This window comes from Sorex fumeus, unplaced genomic scaffold (genome assembly GCF_029834395.1).
Source record: "Sorex fumeus unplaced genomic scaffold, SorFum_2.1 ptg000033l, whole genome shotgun sequence".
Classification (NCBI taxonomy): Eukaryota; Metazoa; Chordata; class Mammalia; order Eulipotyphla; family Soricidae; genus Sorex; species Sorex fumeus.
In genome coordinates this window covers 8500508-8517099 of record NW_026606090.1, presented here as the reverse complement: position 1 = coordinate 8517099, position 16592 = coordinate 8500508, and the positions used below count along the sequence as shown (strand labels likewise).

Here is a 16592-nt window from a genome sequence, read left to right as displayed (position 1 = left end):
GGCACCCCAGGGACTTGAACTTGCCACCTGACTTTTTTTTTTTTTAATAATGTAGGAGTACTGCTATTTGTTCAGCCATTGATTAAAGGTAAAGGTAAAGGCCCTCCCATTGATCATCAATTTGCTCGAGCGGGCCCAGTAACGTCTGCATTGGAGATTTTGTTGTTACTGTGTTTGGCATATCGAATACATCAGGGGCGGCTTGCCAGGCTCTGCCGTGCGGGTGAGATACTCTCGGTAGCTTGCCGGGCTCTCCGAGAGGGGCGGAGGAATCGAACTCGGGTTGGCCATGTTGGCTGCGTGCAAGGCAAATGCCCTACCGCTATGCTATCGCTCCAGCCCTAGCCAGGATGGGTAGCCCAAGTTCTCTGCCACCATGTGGCTTGGAGATTCAGTCCTGGAACCCACATACCTGGGCCTTGCTTGTGGAAGCTCTTGGTCACCAGGATTCCATCTGGAGTAGGTGAAAAGCTGCCTGATTCTTGTGAAACAGGCACTCTGCCCCCCCCCCCATGCTTATTCTTACAGCCCTGTTATTGCTTTTCTTTTTTTTTTAATTCTGGGATTTTTATTTATTTATTTATTTTTATTAGTGAAACACCATGAGGTACAGTTGTAGATTTACAAATTTTTGTGCTTGGGTTTCGGTTATACAATGATCAAATACCCATCCCTCCACCATTTTCCACCACCATGGATAATATCCCTCCCCCCCCTTCCCCCCCATCCCACCCTAACTCTGTGGCAGGGCATTCCCTTTTGTTCTGTCTCTCCTTTTGGGTGTTGTGGTCTGCAAAAGAGGCATTGAGTGGCAAACATGTTCAGTCCATAGTCTACTTTCAACATGCATCTCCCCTCCTGGGAGGATCCTCCAAACACCCTTTATTTGGGCTCCCTTCTCTATCTGAACTGCCCTTTCCCCTAGAATATCCGGCTGGCCTCTAAGCTATGGAGTAATCCTCCTGGTGCTGATCTCAGCTATTCTTGGGTATTAATCTCATACTTTGTTACTTTATATCCCCCAGATGAATGCAATCTTTCTATGTCTATCCCTCTCTTTCTGACTCATTTTGCTTAGCATTATACTTTCCATATTGTACCACTTGTATGTAAATATCATGACTTCATCTTTTCTAAGAGCTACATAGTACTCCATTGTGTAGATGTACCAAAGTTTCTTTAACCAGTCATCTGTTCTTGGGCACTCAGGTTTCTTCCAGTTTCTGGCTATTGTAAAGAGTGCTGCAATGAACAAACAAGTGCAGATGTCACTTCGACTATACATTTTTGCCTCTCTGGGATATATTCCCAGGAGTGGTATTGCTGGGTCAAATGGAAGCTCAATTTCTAATTTTTTGAGAGACGTCCATACTGTTTTCCAAAAGGGCTGAACTAGTCGGCATTCCCACCAACAGTGAAGGAGTGTCCCTTTCTCGCCACATCTGCGCCAGCATTGGTTGCTTTTGTTCCTTTGAATGTGGGCCAGTCTCTGAGGTGTGAGATGGTATCTCATTGTGGTTTTGATCTGCATCTCCCTGATGATTAATGATGTAGAGCATTTTCTCATGTGCTTTTTTGCCATTCAGATTTCTTCTTTGAGAAAGTTTCTGTTCATTTCTTTGCCTCATTTTTTGATGGGGTTGGATGTTTTCTTCTTGTGGAGTTCAACCAGTACTTTGTATATCCTTGATATCAACCCCTTGTCAGATGTGTATTCGGTGAATATCCTTTCCCATTCTGTAGACTGTCTTTGTATTTTGGTCACTGTTTCTTTGGAGGTGCAGAAGCTTCTTAGTTTAAGATAGTCCCATTTATCTATCTCTGTTTTCACTTGCTCGGCCAGTGGCGTGGCATCTTTGAAAATACCATTAGCCTCAATGTCATGGAGGGTTTTGCCAACTTTGTCTTCAATGTACCTTATGGATTCCGGTCTGATGTTGAGGCCTTTAATCCATTTTGAACTTACTTTTGTACATGGTGTTAGGCAGAGCTCTGAGCCCATTTTTTTGCATGTAGCCATCCAGTGATGTCAGCACAATTTGTTAAAGAGGCTTTCCTTACTCCACTTCACATTTCTTGCACCTTTATCAAAGATTATATAATCATATGATTGCGGGGAGATGTCAGTGTATTCAACCCTGTTCCATTGGTCTGCAGTTCTGCCTTTATTCCAGTACCATGCTGTTTTAATTATTACTGCTTTGTAGTACAGTTTGAAGTTCGGGAGGTTGATTCCTCCCATTTTCTTTTTCCCAAGAATTGCTTTAGCTATTCGTGAGGGCTTATTGTTCCATATAAATTTCAGGAGTGTTTGCTCCATTTCTTTGAAGAATGTCATGGGTATCCTTATAGGGATTGCATTGAATTTATACAATGCTTTCGGTAGTATTGCCATTTTGACAATGTTAAGTCTCCCGACCCATGAGCAGGGGATATCTTTCCATTTCCTCATGTCCTCTTTTATTTCCTGAAGTAGCGTTTTGTAGTTTTCTTTGTACAGGTCCTTTACTTCCTTAGTTAAGCTGATTCCTAGGTACTTGATTTTCTGGGGCACAATTGTGAACGGGATTGTTTTTTTCATGTAGCTTTCCTCTCTCTCACTGTTTGCGTATAGGAAAGCCATGGACTTTTGTGTATTGATTTTATAGCCCGCAACTTCACTATACAAGTCTATGTTATTGCTTTTCAAATACAAACTTAGAGGAAAAGTCATGCAGTTTTTTAAAAATATTTTTTATATATTTTTCTTTTCTTTTTTTCTCTTTAACTGACTCACCATGAGATATAGTTACAAAGCTGTTCATTGGTTTCAGTCATACAATGTTCTAATACCCATCCCTCCTCCAGTGTACATTTCCCACCAATGTTCCCAGTTTCCCTCCCGCCACCCTCCCCGCAGCCTGTCTCTTTGGCAGGCATCTCTCTCTGTCTCTATCTCTCTGTCTCTTTCTGTCTCTTTGTCTCCCTGTCACTCTCTCTCTCTCTCTCTCCTCTCCACTCTACTCCTCTCCTCTCCCTCCCTTCCTTTCTCTCTCTTCCTCCCTCCCTCCCTCTCCTTTTGGGCATTATGTTATTATGGCTTACAATACAGGTATTGAAAGGTTATAATATTTGTTCCTCAGTGACCAAAATACAAAGACAGTCTACAGAATGGGAAAGGATATTCACCGAATACACATCTGACAAGGGGTTGATATCCAGGATATACAAAATACTGGTTAAACTCCACAAGAAGAAAACATCCAACCCCATCCAAAAATGGGGCAATGAAATGAACAGAAACTTTCTCAAAGAAGAAATCTGAATGGCAAAAAAGCACATGAGAAAATGCTCTACATCATTAATCATCAGGGAGATGCAGATCAAAACCACAATGAGATACCATCTCACACCTCAGAGACTGGCCCGCATTCAAAAGAACAAAAGCAACCAATGCTGGCGTGGATGTGGCGAGAAAGGGACACTCCTTCACTGTTGGTGGGAATGTCCACTGGTTCAGCCCTTCTGGAAAACAGTATGGACGATTCTCAAAAAATTAGAAATTGAGCTCCCATTTGACCCAGCAATACCACTCCTGGGAATATATCCCAGAGAGGCAAAAATGTATAGTCGAAGTGACATCTGCACTTGTTTGTTCATTGCAGCACTCTTTACAATAGCCAGAAACTGGAAGAAACCTGAATGCCCAAGAACAGATGACTGGTTAAAGAAACTTTGGTACATCTACACAATGGAGTACTATGTAGCTCTTAGAAAAGATGAAGTCATGAACTTTACATACAAGTGGTACAATATGGAAAGTATCATGCTAAGCGAAATGAGTCAGAAAGAGAGGGATAGACATAGAAAGATTGCATTAATCTGGGGGATATAAAGTAACAAAGTATGAGATTAATACCCAAGAATAGCTGAGATCAGCACCAGGAGGATTACTCCATAACTTAGAGGCCAGCCGGGTATCCTAGAGGAAAGGGCTGTTCAGATAGAGAAGGGAGCACCAAATAAAGGATGTTTGGAGGATCCTCCCAGGAGGGGAGATGCATGTCGAAAGTAGACTATGGACTGAACATGTTTGCCACTCAATGCCTCTTTTGCAGACCACAACACCCAAAAGGAGAGAGAGAACACAGGGGATTGCCCTGCCACAGAGACAGGGGGGATGGGGGGATGGGGGTGGGAGGGATATTATCCATGGTGGTGGAAAATGGGCACTGGTGGAGGGATGGGTATCTGATCATTGTATAATTGAAACCAAAGCACAAAAATTGTAAATCTACAACTTTAAAAAAAAATAAAATAAAATAAGGGAAAAAAAAAATATTTGTTCCTTTACCTGTTTTCAGCACGCAGTTCTTATCCAGAGTGATCATTTCCATCTCTTTGTCATGGTGGTCCCTTCTCTATCCCAGCTGCCTTATCCCCTAGCACCTGAGATAGGCTTTCAACCATAGACCAATCCTCCTGGCCCTTGTTTTCTACTGTCCTACTGCGTGTGAGTCTCATATTGATCACTTAATCACTTGATATCCCATCAATTTGCTCGAGCGGGCACCAGTAATGTCTCCATTCATCCCTGTTGCGTGCTAGCATAGCCCAATGGCATCTGCTCGTTCTAGGAACATGAAGAGCCTCAAACCAATCATTCAGGGTCTTGACAAAGAAGTCTGACCATCTCATAGGTGGGCGGCCACATGATCTTTTGACATCCCATGGAATCCAGTCAGTAATGGCTCTAGTCCAGCGGTCGTCTCTAAATCTCATTATGTGTCCAGCCCATCTGATTTTCGATGCCTTGGCAAACGAGACAGCGTCCCTGATTCTTGAGCATTAACAGAGGTCGGAACTCTGGATTCTTTCTCTCATTTGAGTGAAACATGATACTCCAAGCATAGCTCTTTCAATTCCTCTTTGAGAGACCCAAATAGCGTTCTCATCCTTGTTTTCGTAGAGCACAGGTCTCTGAGGCGTATGTTAATGCAGGAAGAACAGTAGAATCGAAGAGATGTACTCAGAGCTGGAGGTTCTTCGTCCTCTTAGTTATTTCTTCGACGCTCTTGAAGGTGTTCCAAGCCGCTCTCTTCCTCCTGTGTAACTTAGGTGCCAGGCCATTCATCATGTTGACTTCTTGACCTAGCTACACATAACTGTTGCATTCGGAGATGGTCGTTCTGTTGAGAGTGAATGAAACGTCAGGAACAAGACTGTTTCTCATGAACATTGTCTTTGTGAGATTCAGCTGTAATCTGACCTTTCTACACTCACGGTCGAAGTCGGTCAGCATTTGTGCTGTTTGGCTGATGTTTGGTGTTATTAGAACGATGTCATCAGCAAAGCGGATGTGGTGTAGTTGCCGACCATCTATCTTCACTCCCATTCCTTCCCATTCGAGTTGTCACATGACATTCTCAAGGGTGGCACTGAAGAGTTTCAGTGAAACAGTATCACCCTGCCAAACCCCTCTCTTGACATGGATGATCACTTCTTTGTAGAATGGTGAGATCCTGGTAGTGAATCTGTAATACAGCTCACGGAGGATCCTGATGTATTGAGTTTGAACACCCTGATTGGCTAGGGCTTCTATGACTGGTTCTGCCTCAACAGAATCAAAGGCCTTCTTTAAATCAATGAACGTTAAACAGAGCGGCATCTTGAACTCCTGAGAAACCTCAATGAGCTTGGTTACAGTGTGGATATGGTCAATGGTGCTGAATCCTTTTCAGAACCCGGCTTGCTTGCATGGTTGTCCTTCATCTAGTGTTCTGCCAATCCTATTCAGGATTACTCAAGTGAACAGCTTGTAGATGACAGACAATAGGCAGATTGGGCGATAGTTGCCAATATTGTGGATGTCTTCCTTCTTGTATAGTAGTACAGTCCTGCTGGTTTCCCACTGGGACAGAACCTTGCATTCAAAACAGGTAGTGTGTGAAGAGCCGAACCAGTGTATTGATGAGTACTGATGGTAGGTTCTTCAGGTGTTCAGGTCTGACCTTGTCTGAGCCAGGTGCTCTTTGTTTCTTTACTGATGAGATGGCGTGTCAGATTTTGGAAGGGAGAACATTGGGAATGACATCCATCCTGAGGAATTTGGTATGCGGGCAAGTAGACGTGGCTATTAAAGAGATCTGAGTAGAAGTCATGAATAATCTTCTCCATTGCCCTTCTGGAAGATGTGATAGATCCATCAGAATGTCGGAGGGCAGTCATCTTGGTCTTGTAGTTGGTGAAGGACAGGCGGGCATTACAAATGCTTTTCCGAGCTTTTGCCGCATCTACCAGCACTGCTGCTCTTCTGTCTTTGAGGTCTTCCTTGATCGCTTCTCTGCACTGCTTTTTGAGATCAGACATTTGCTTGTGGTTGCCTGAGGCATGCATCAAGCCATGTTGGTGAATAAGCTCAAGAGTGTTCGAAGACAGATGGAGGGATGGGTATTTGATCACTTTATAATTGAAACCCAAACACAAAAATTTCTAAGTCTACAACTGTACCTCATGGTGTCTCACTAATAAAAATGAAAGAAAGAAAGAAAGAAAGAAAGAAAGAAAGAGAAAGATGAAGGAAGGAAGGAAGGAAGGAAGGAAGGAAGGAAGGAAGGAAGGAAAAAATTTAAAAATAATAATGCAGAGGCGAGCAGAAGCTTGCTGCATCTCAAAAAAAAAGAGTGTCCAAAGATAGGCGTTTTTTTGTGGTTATCTCTTTCTTGGCGTTCCTCGCACAATCATGGAGGTGCTGAACCAGGCGATAGTATTCCTCGTCAATGTTGTCAACAATGGCATCTTCCCATGTTGCCGCAGCAGAGCCAAAGAGCTCCCAGTTGGTGGTTGTTCTGGGAGTTCTCTTCTTAAACTTTGCATTCCTTTCTCCCTGCTCTGTGAAGTAGAATATTGCACGAAGAAGACGGTGGTCTGATCCCGTTTGGAATTTTGGGATAACAGCAACATCAGTCAGGCAAAACCATCGATTGAATATGATGTGGTCAATTTCGTTGTGGAACCGTCCACCGGGAGACTCCCATGTCAAATGTTTAGATTCGGCCTTCTGGAACTGTGAGTTACCATGGATGGTCTTGGTCGACATGATGAACTCAGACAGTCTGTCACCCTGTTCGTTCCATTCTAGGCCATGGGTCCCAATATAGAGTTCTTCAGCTGATCTTCTCGGTCCTATCTTGGCATTAAAATCACTGACAATGATCTTGTAGAAGGTGTGGTCTTCTTTATAGAACTTCTCCAGCTCCATGTAGAACTTCTCAATTTCTCCTTCATCATAATTGGTTGTTGGGACATAGACAATGAAGATAGAAACTTCCAGCCAGCAGTGAGCCACATCTATTCAAGTGTAATTGTCCGATTTGGGTTGTTAGGCATTCTCTCTATTATGTGTTTTTATATTTCATATTACGTGTTTTTATTTTTTGCAGGAGTACTGCTATTTATTCAGCCACTGATTAGCTGATTGAATTGTGCATGAACTCCACCTTACTTTTTTTTTTCATTTTTTATAGTTTTATTTATTGAATCACCGTGAGAGCAGTTACAAAGCTTTGGGGTCTCAGTCTCAGTCATACAATGAAACACCCATACCTTCACCAGTGCCCATTCTCCACCACCCAAAACCCCAGTATACCCCCATCCCACACCCTCCCCCCTACCTGTGGGGCCGATGATTTCCACTTTACTCTCTCTCTACTTTGATCACATTCAATATTTTGACACCAGACCCACCATTATTATTTGGGATTTTACCCCAACACTCAGATCTGCTGAAAAGGCAACAATAGACAATTTGTGTTCTATTGCTGGTTATGAATAACATATGATATCGCGTGGCTGCAGTAGGGCCATGTGGTTTTGAAATTCCGAAATTTTAACACTTAAATCTGGAGGGATTTCTGCCAAAAGCCACTGGGTTTCGAGATCTGCTCCTGAGTCTCTGGGATCATGGCCATTGAGCAGCTTGATGAGGAGCCAGAGAGGCCGTTCGTGGGCGATGACTTGGGGTCTTGTTGGGGTGGGGAGAACAGGCCCGGCTCCACCCCATCCCGTGAGGCCCAACAAGTTTTGTCACTGTGGGCCCAAGCCTGACTGTCCAGTGGCCTCTGGAGGATGACGGCCACCGAGCCGCCAGAAGGAAATAGGGGGAGGGACAACACCCTTTCCCCCTAAGGTGTCCCGGCAACAATAACCTACTGCAGGGTTCGGACACATTTCTGCCAAAAGCCGCTGGGTTTCAAGATTTGTTTCTGAGTCTCTGGGATCAAGGCCATTGAGCAGCTTGATGAGGAGCCAGAGAGGCCGTTCGTGGACGATGACTTGGGGTCTCATTGGGGTGGGGCGGACAGGCCTGGCTCCCCCCCCCCCCCCCCCATCCCGTGAGGCCCAGCAAGTTTCGTCACTGCGGGCCCAAGCCTGACTGTCCAATGGCCTCTGGAGGATGACGGCCACCAAGCCACCAAGAGGGAGCAGGTGGAGGGACAACACCCTTTCCTCTCTGGGGTGGCCCTGCAACAGTAACGTACTGTGGGGTCTGGATGCATTTGTGCCAAAAGCCACTGGGTTTTGAGATTTGTTTCTGAGTCTCTGGGATCATGGCCATTAAGCAGCTTGATCAGGAGCCAGAGAGGCCATTCATGAGCTATGACTTGGGGTCTTGTTGGGGTGGGGAGGACAAGCCCGACTCCACCCCCATCCCATGAGGCCCTGTGTCTCTCGTCACTGGGGGCCCAAATGTGACTATCCAGTGACCTCAGAAGGATGGCGGCCACTGGGTCGCCAGGGGGAACAAGCCAAGGCACGAAACCTATTCCCACCTGGGTTGGCTCAGCACCGGTAGCTTACTGCAGAGACTGGACGCATTTCTACCTAAAGCCGCTGGGTTCCGAGATTTGTTTCTGAGTCTTTGAGATCATGGCCATTAAGCAGTTCAATCAGGAACCAAAGAGGCCTTGCCTCCAATTATATAGCTGAGCTGGAGGTGGTTTGTGGGTGTGTTTCCCACATACCTAACTTTTGGCCGTTTACTTTCTTGGTAAACTTTGCCCCAAGTTTTTGGGGTCTGGCCAAAGGCACAGCAGCAATTTTGGGGTATCTGGAAGTCTGAAGGCGCCATGAGGCTGCTGATGCACTCGCCTCACAGGTACAGATTGACCTGCTGGCGGCACCATACCCCCATTATGTGTTTTTATATCCCACAAATAATTGTGGGAGCCTCCTGAGAGTTGGTCAGAGGGACCTGGGAGCCTCTCCCTGCAATTCTAGATCTTCCTAGCCCGTGGCTCAGTTGAGGGTCTGAAGATGCAGTAGTGCTTGGGCCCTGCATGCTGGGACCCGCAAGGGCCACCCCAGAGGTGCTGGAGAACCTACCAGAGTGGCCACACGCAAAACCTGAGTCTTCATCCCTGCACTATCTCCAGCACCATTTCACTTTTCTTTAATGTCTCCGTTTAGAAACCACACCCACAGTGTTCAGAGGCTGCTCTTGGTGGGACTTAAGGGACTGTGAGGTGTCAGGGGTAGGATCTGGGGCTCCCACCAGCAGAGCCTGCTGTCCAAGCCTTTGCACCATCAATGGCCCATATCCTGTTTCACATTTTTAAGGAGTTACTCAGTGGTCCAGAGGGAAAAGGCAGGGTTTAAGGCTGGCCTTGCGCTTGGTCATCCCTGGTTTCATCCCTGCCACTTCTTAATGGTCCTCCAAGCACCTCCAGGAGTGATCCCTAAACAGAGCCAGGAAGTAGTCCTGAGCACCACCAGGTGTGGCCTAGTTCTTTCTCCACCATACACACAAAAAGGACTCGCTCAGGTTGCTGTGTGAGGTGTGGGCAGGGAGGGGGAGGAAGGGGGGGTGGCAAGATTGTAATAAAGACGGGGGCTAAAGTGTGACTCTGGAGCTGGAAAGTGACCAAATACGCACAGAGGTTAAGGGAGGAGATGACAAGGTTTGTGGGTGAACTAGATAGAGAGAAAAAACTAGATAGAGCTGGAATCAAAGCACTAAAGTGTCTTTCTAAGAAAATGCACCTAGAATGGGCGGTCTTCACCAAAGACGGGGGACACAGGAGCCATGTGTGCAGGAGAGAACATTCTCTTTGAAGCACATTTAAGTGGAAGCACTGACACCAAGCTGGGCTGGGACTGGAGCAATTTCCTCTGCAAAACACCTGTCAGGAGAGAGCGGGGTTGGCGTTTTCATGTGGGGCCCACCCACAGAAATGGCCTGTTAACCCCTGGGGCAGTCAGGGTGAATGGAGCTGGACATAGCAGTGGTCTGGTAAGAGGAACAGGGACCCCCACCCCCAGAGGCTGGAAGAGCAGATAGTTGCAGCCCATGACACAGAAAACTGGGAATGTGTCAAGCACCAGGATCTCTGGACTGGAGAATAAATGGCTGATTCCATGCTTTGTGTGCAGGACATCTGTGCTCAATATCAGGCAACGAGGAGTCTCTCAAACACCACCAGGAGTGATCCCTGAGCACAGAGCTGGAAGTGCATGGGCCACCCACCCTCCCGCACACACACACACACACTAAAACAAAGACGGGGGCTAAAGTGTTAGTCTGGAGATGGAAAGTGACCAGGTACTGCACAGAGGTGAAGGGTGAAGATAACAAGGTTTGTGAGTGGACCGGATAGAGAGAGAAAGAGCCACAAGCTGGAATCAAAGCCCCAAAGTGCTGATAGTTGATGGTTAGCACCAAGTGTGTCTTGCCTAGACCTGTGACTCTGATGTGGATAAATGAGCGGTCACTGACTTGGAGGGAGGCCCCTTGGGAACTGTGGGCTCAGACTGGATGGAAGCAAGACTGAGTGCAGAGGTGAAAACTGCAGGAAACTCAGGGCTGAGTCAGAAACGGGGGCAGGATCTGGAGGTGGAATATTGGGGTCCCCCTCCCTCAATAGGTCCTGAAATCCTAATATTCAATGTGGTGGCATCAGCAGGCGAGATTAGGAGGCCTAAGGTCCTCATGAATGCGATGAGTGCCCATGAATGAAATAAAAAGGGGCCCCAGAGAGACCCGGGCAGCAGGTGCTTGTGTGAGCCGGGCCGTGAGCCCCCCAGACTCGGCATCTGCGGGCACTATGACCTTGCACTCCTCAGCCCCCAGAAGCATGGGCGCTAATCAGATTTCTCTTGCGTGTGACAGCACACATCACCGGCTGTGTGGCGTTTTTGTTGGCGCAGCCTGAACAGAGAAAGACAAAGCGATGGTTATGGGAAGGTTTTTGAACACGGGCAAAAACATGGTCTCCTGGGGCTGGAGTGATAGCACAGCGGGTAGGGCGTTTGCCTTGCACGTGGCCAACCCGGGTTTGATTCCCAGAATCCCATATGGTCCCCTGAGCACTGCCAGGAGTAATTCCTGAATGCAGAGCCAGGAATAACCCCTGAGTATCGCCGGGTGTGACCCAAAAAGAAAAAAAAAAGGAACTGTGAGAATGAGTGTCGCGGGTCTTCAAGGAACATCACAGCATGCCGTTGCCTGTGGTGGGAGTGTTTGGGGCTTGATCGCAGTAGGGCTTGGGGGTCATGCAGTTCTGGGAAAAGAGCCAGGCTCCTGTGTGTAATGTGTGTGCACTGGCAGGTTTGGGGGTTTTTTGTTGTTGTTTCGTTTTGTTTTTGAGCTACACCCGGCAATGCTCAGGGTTTTCTCCTGGCTCTGAACTTAGGCCATGTTGGCTGCGTGCAAGGCAAATGCCCTACCGCTGTGCTATCGCTCCAGCCCTGGCAAGCTACCCCTGACGTATTCGATATGCCAAACACAGTAACAACAAGTCTCACAAAGGAGACGGTTCTGGGCCCGCTCGAGCAAATCGATGAACAACGGGAGGACCGTGACCGTGACCTGAACTTAGGAATGACTCCTGGCGGTGCTCAGGGGGACCATATGGGATGCCGGGGATTGAACCCAAGTCAGTCACATGCGAGGAAAACGCCCTCCCCACTGTACTATCACTCCAACCTCTGCTCTAGCCCTTTGGGCTGATTCCCAGCCTCCATTTTGCCATAACTTTAATGAGAAAAAAAATTTTTTTTAACTTCCTAACTGTTGATGGGCGAAACAGCAGCTTCAAGGGTCTGGTTTTATTAGTGGTTTTGCTGCGAGTTGCAGTGTCCGGGGATGTGTGGGTGCCTTGGGCAGGATTTGTGCTCCGGGGCAGAGTTGGCTTCACCTGCCCCATCTGCGCGATTTCCTAGTCAAAGGAAGGAAAGCCCAGGCAAATGTTAGCAGGCCTTGGGCAGCGTGTTTCAAGGGTCCTATTCTAGAGGGGCCACCAGCAGGGATGACCAGCAGCCTGACCAGCCGCAGTTCTGTGTTCCTGGCTGATGCATAACTTTGTGGTCATCTATCACTTCTCATTTGTTTCACTCCTCATCCCCCACCTCGGCACACGTGCCCCTTCCCCCGCCTTTCCCCAATCTCCGGATTTGCTCTGCAGCAGTAATTCCCTTGATAAAGCTCCTGCCAATCGCAGTGCCAGGTGGCTTTGGTTCGGAGTCCCCCCACCCAGCCTTTCCGTCCCCCCGCCCAGCGCCACCCCGGAAAGCAGCTGCCATTGTCATTGCTCTGAACACATCTCAGCACTGACCCTGAACTCTAGCTGGGACCCGACGTCGGTGCTCAGCTGCGGGAGGGGCAGCATCAGGGACCAGCCATGGGGACACACTTCTCCTGCTGCTCTTTGGCAGAAGCCCCTGAGAAGACTCTTCAGCATCTTTCCATCCTCTGTGTGTGGAAATCTCATCGTAAAGCTTCGTTCCTGTACCACCTGATTCAGTTTCCTAGCCATGAAGCTAGGCGGCCAGAACTCAACTAGAACCCGAGATAGTCCATCCTGCAGACAGATGTGAAAAAAAAACTTGGGGGTGTATGTATGTGTATGCGTGTGTATTGGGTGTGTGCATGCATGTGTGCACATGTACACATTTCCATACTGGGTGTGCATGTAGGTCTGTGTGTTTGTGCATGTGTGAGCATGTACCCAGGCATCTACACGTGTCTCTGGGCATGTGTCTATCAGTTTGTATGTGTGTGTGCGTGACTGAGTGTGCATGTATCTGGACGATTACAGTTCTGTGTGCGTGTGCATATGTCTGCATGTGTGCATATGTGTGTTTCTGGGTTTGTGTGAATGTGCATTGTACATGTGTCTGGGTGTCTTTTTCTGAGTATGTGTGTGTTCATGTGTCTGAATATGTGTGTGGGTGTGTCTGGGTATGTGCATATCTGTGTGTGTGTCTGAGTGTGTGTGCATATGTGTGAATTTGTGTATATGTGTCTGTGCCCGTATGTGATTGTGTGCATGCATGCGTCTGGGTGTGTACATGTCTGTGCATGTGTGTGTACTGTGTGTCTGAGGGTGCATGTTTCTGAATATGCATGTGACTGTGTGTGAGGGTACACATGTGCGTGTGAAAGCATGTGTCTGAGTGTAGATACACACACACACATACACACATCGGTGAGTCCCTCTCCTGGGCAATCCAGCGCACTCCCTCCCTGCATTCAATCCTTTTGTTTATTACTCAGCAAGAAAAACAGTTTGGTGGCATGTGGGCTCTCTAGAGGAGAGAGGCAGAGAAGTCCCGTTCACTCTAGCTGGAGTCTGTCCCTCCCTGTCCCTCTGCGGCTGTGACAGGACATAACAGGATTCAGGGTATTGTCGAACCCTCCTTGAGGGCAGGGCAGCCTGGGCCCAAAAGCTCCCACAGAAAGGATGGTGAATCCAATTCCCTGTGGACCAATATGCATCTCAAAGGCCCTGGGCCCGCAGTCAGTGGGTTAGGGGCCCTTGTGTTTTCTTTTTCTTTCCCTTGGGGCCGTGGAGGGGGCTGGGGGAGGCCAGGGGCCCCCTTTCATGTTAATCTAATTGTGCATCACCCGGGCACATTGGAGTCCATAGGGAATCCCTCTCCCACATCCTGGCCCGGTGAGGCTCTGGTTTCTTTCATCCCTCTTCTGCAGCGGGGTCCTCAGGCTGTCCCTGGGGGAGATTCCCAGGGAGGGGGGAGGGAGGAGGGGGGAGAGGGTGGGGTCTGCTCTGCTGCTGAGGAATTTGCTCCCCCCACCCTTGGCAGCAAATGAAAGTGGGTATTAGTTTCCCAGCGCACAGGAGCGAAGGGCTGCAGAGAGGACCCCCATGGCACACGGCCCCCTCCACAGCCATAGGGACGATGGCCCCGGCTTGGTAGGGGAGATTTTGGAAAAAGATGAGAGATACAGAGACAGAGACAGGGTGGAGAGGGGGAGCGGGGGGGGGGGGGGCAGCGAGCAGGGCCCCGTTGCAGAGTTAAATTATGCAGGTGCAGCTCGGCCAGGTCGCCCAGAATAGGGTGCTTGGACAATGCCATTGAAGTGCTTATTTTCCTCCTGAAGAGACACAAACAGATGCAAACTTCTGTAAACACTTTAGAAATGAATTCAGTGAGTTTGGCCTCTCAGCGGTGCTCAATGGCTGACAGAAAAATGTCTAATTAGTGCAAGTGGAAATAATAGGGCCACTTGGATTCTTTCCATCCTCCTCCAAGTCTACTTTGCCAAGGCGCTCAAAGGCCTTTTGTCTGCAGGTCACCCTCTCTCAGGCTTTTGTGCTCCGATCTATTAAGAGGAGAAGGGGGGAAAAATAGATTAGGCAACGCTCGGTGCTCGGGACGCGGCGTGTTGGCTCGCAGGCTGCAGTGGACGGGCTGAGGCGTTGGGGTGCAGGTGCCGGGACCAAGGGGCCTCTGCAGAGAGTGACAGCGGCCTCCCCACGCTCCCCTGCCTGGCCTCCTTCTCCTGCTGCTGGCTCACCTTCCCAGGAGCGCCTCTGCCCAGAGCTGGCAGAGAGGGTACCGGGACCCGGAGAGAGATGCCTGGCCTTTCCCTGAGACGGGTCTGCCCCACCCGCGTGCACGCCTCCCGTTTCCTCCTTCCTAGACGGAAAATCCCGTGGGGGGCGGGGGAGTTCTGGACGTCTGACTTTGCTCACTCACTTCTGGCACAGGGGGCTGGGCAGAGGCAGAGAGAGAAATGCCCCCTCCCTGCCCCCAGCCCGGCCCTCTGGGGTCCTTCTCTGCAGCTCTCGGAACCATGCGCAGACGGAATAGTAGGAGCAGGCTTCATTGTATGTGTGGGGGGTGGAGCCATAGCACCTGCCTGGCACACAGCTCTCCTGGGTCCCATCCCTGGCATCTCACAGGCTCCCCCAAGTACCACCAGGAGGAATCCCTGAGCACAGAGCCTGGAGTCAGCCCCTGAGCATTTGCCACTTGTGTGGGAAAAAGAAAACCTAACAGATGCAAAGGAAAATGGATGGTTTGCTGTGTGCCCGCTCGTGCCGTCAGCCATGCTCTGCCTTCTCTGGTCCAGAGGCCGTCTGTCTTCTGCCAAGTGCCGTCTTCCACTCTGCGGCTTCTGCCCCTGCCGGGCTCCCTGAGGCTTGTCCTTGGAACGCACCGGGCTCCTCCTGTCAGCCGTCCACAGCTGTGTGCCTAGAGAGGGTGGGAGAAGCGTGGGGCTGACCTTGAGGCTGACCATAGGGGCACCCTTGGCATTCCGCCCTGCTCTCCTGGCAGTGCCCACCTCCCGGCCCAGCTCCCAGCCTGGCTGCTCCTACCCTCTGGGATCCCGGCTTCTGGCCCCGTGGCACTGTCGCATTTGAGGAAGGTGTTCGCCCTCATCATCTCATTCCGATTTTTGTGGCTTTGAGCACCGTCCGGTGCTCAAGGGTGATTACTGCTGGCTCTGCATTCAGGAATTACTCCTGTCAGGACTCTGAGAACCATATGAGATGCTGGGCATCGAACCCGGGTTAGCCGCATGCAAGGCAAGCGCCCTCCCTATCGCTCTGGCCCCTCATTCCAATTTAAAGTGACTTAAGTCAGGGCCTGGAGCAATTGCACAGTGGGTAGGGCATTTGCCTTGCACGTGGCTGCCCCAGGTTTGATCTTGGCATCCCATATGGTCCCCTGAGCACCGCCAAGAGTAATTCCTGAGTGCAGAGCCAGGAGTGACCCCAGAGCATCACTGGGTGTAACCAAAAAAGCAAAAAAATAAAATAAAATAAAGTGACTTAGGTGAGAGCAAGAAACAGAGGAAGCGGCTGAGTCTGGAGTTACGGGGTCAGAGGGTCAGGCAGTATCTCAGGGGTGCTGTGGACACTCGCTATGCCCAGCATGTGACTACGGTGGGAGGGGGAGCAGTGCTCAGCTGTTGTGCGAGTGTGAAATGCATCTCCAAAACTTTCTCATCATCTGCATCTGCTCTTTCAGCTTTCATCATTTTTGCCCATGTGAGTCTCTCTGCCCGTTCAACGACAGCTAATCAGCCTTTCCCCCTCTGCCCCAATTCCTGGCAAACACCATTTTAATGTTGGTTTTGTGGATTTGCTGTTGCTAAACACCCTATTCATGTACTCAGATCATCCCCTGGTGATTGGCTTACTTCACCTTGCTTCGTGTCCTCGGGGTCTCTCTTGGTAAACTGTGAACTAAGATCTCCTTTTCAGGGCTGACTAATACTCCACTCCATGTATGGACCTGATCTTGTTTCTTTGTTGTTTTGTTGGATTTTTTTGAGGAGGGGGGCTTTTTGGGTCATACTCACCAAT

The 16592-nt window shown here is 48.9% G+C and overlaps 1 protein-coding gene across 1 annotated transcript in view; it reads left to right on the top strand.

Annotated features, from left to right (window-relative positions):
* Positions 1–16592, top strand: part of ALPK1 (alpha kinase 1) — a 64363-nt gene that overhangs the window by 25502 nt on the left and 22269 nt on the right. The gene's annotated exons all lie outside the window — the stretch shown is intronic.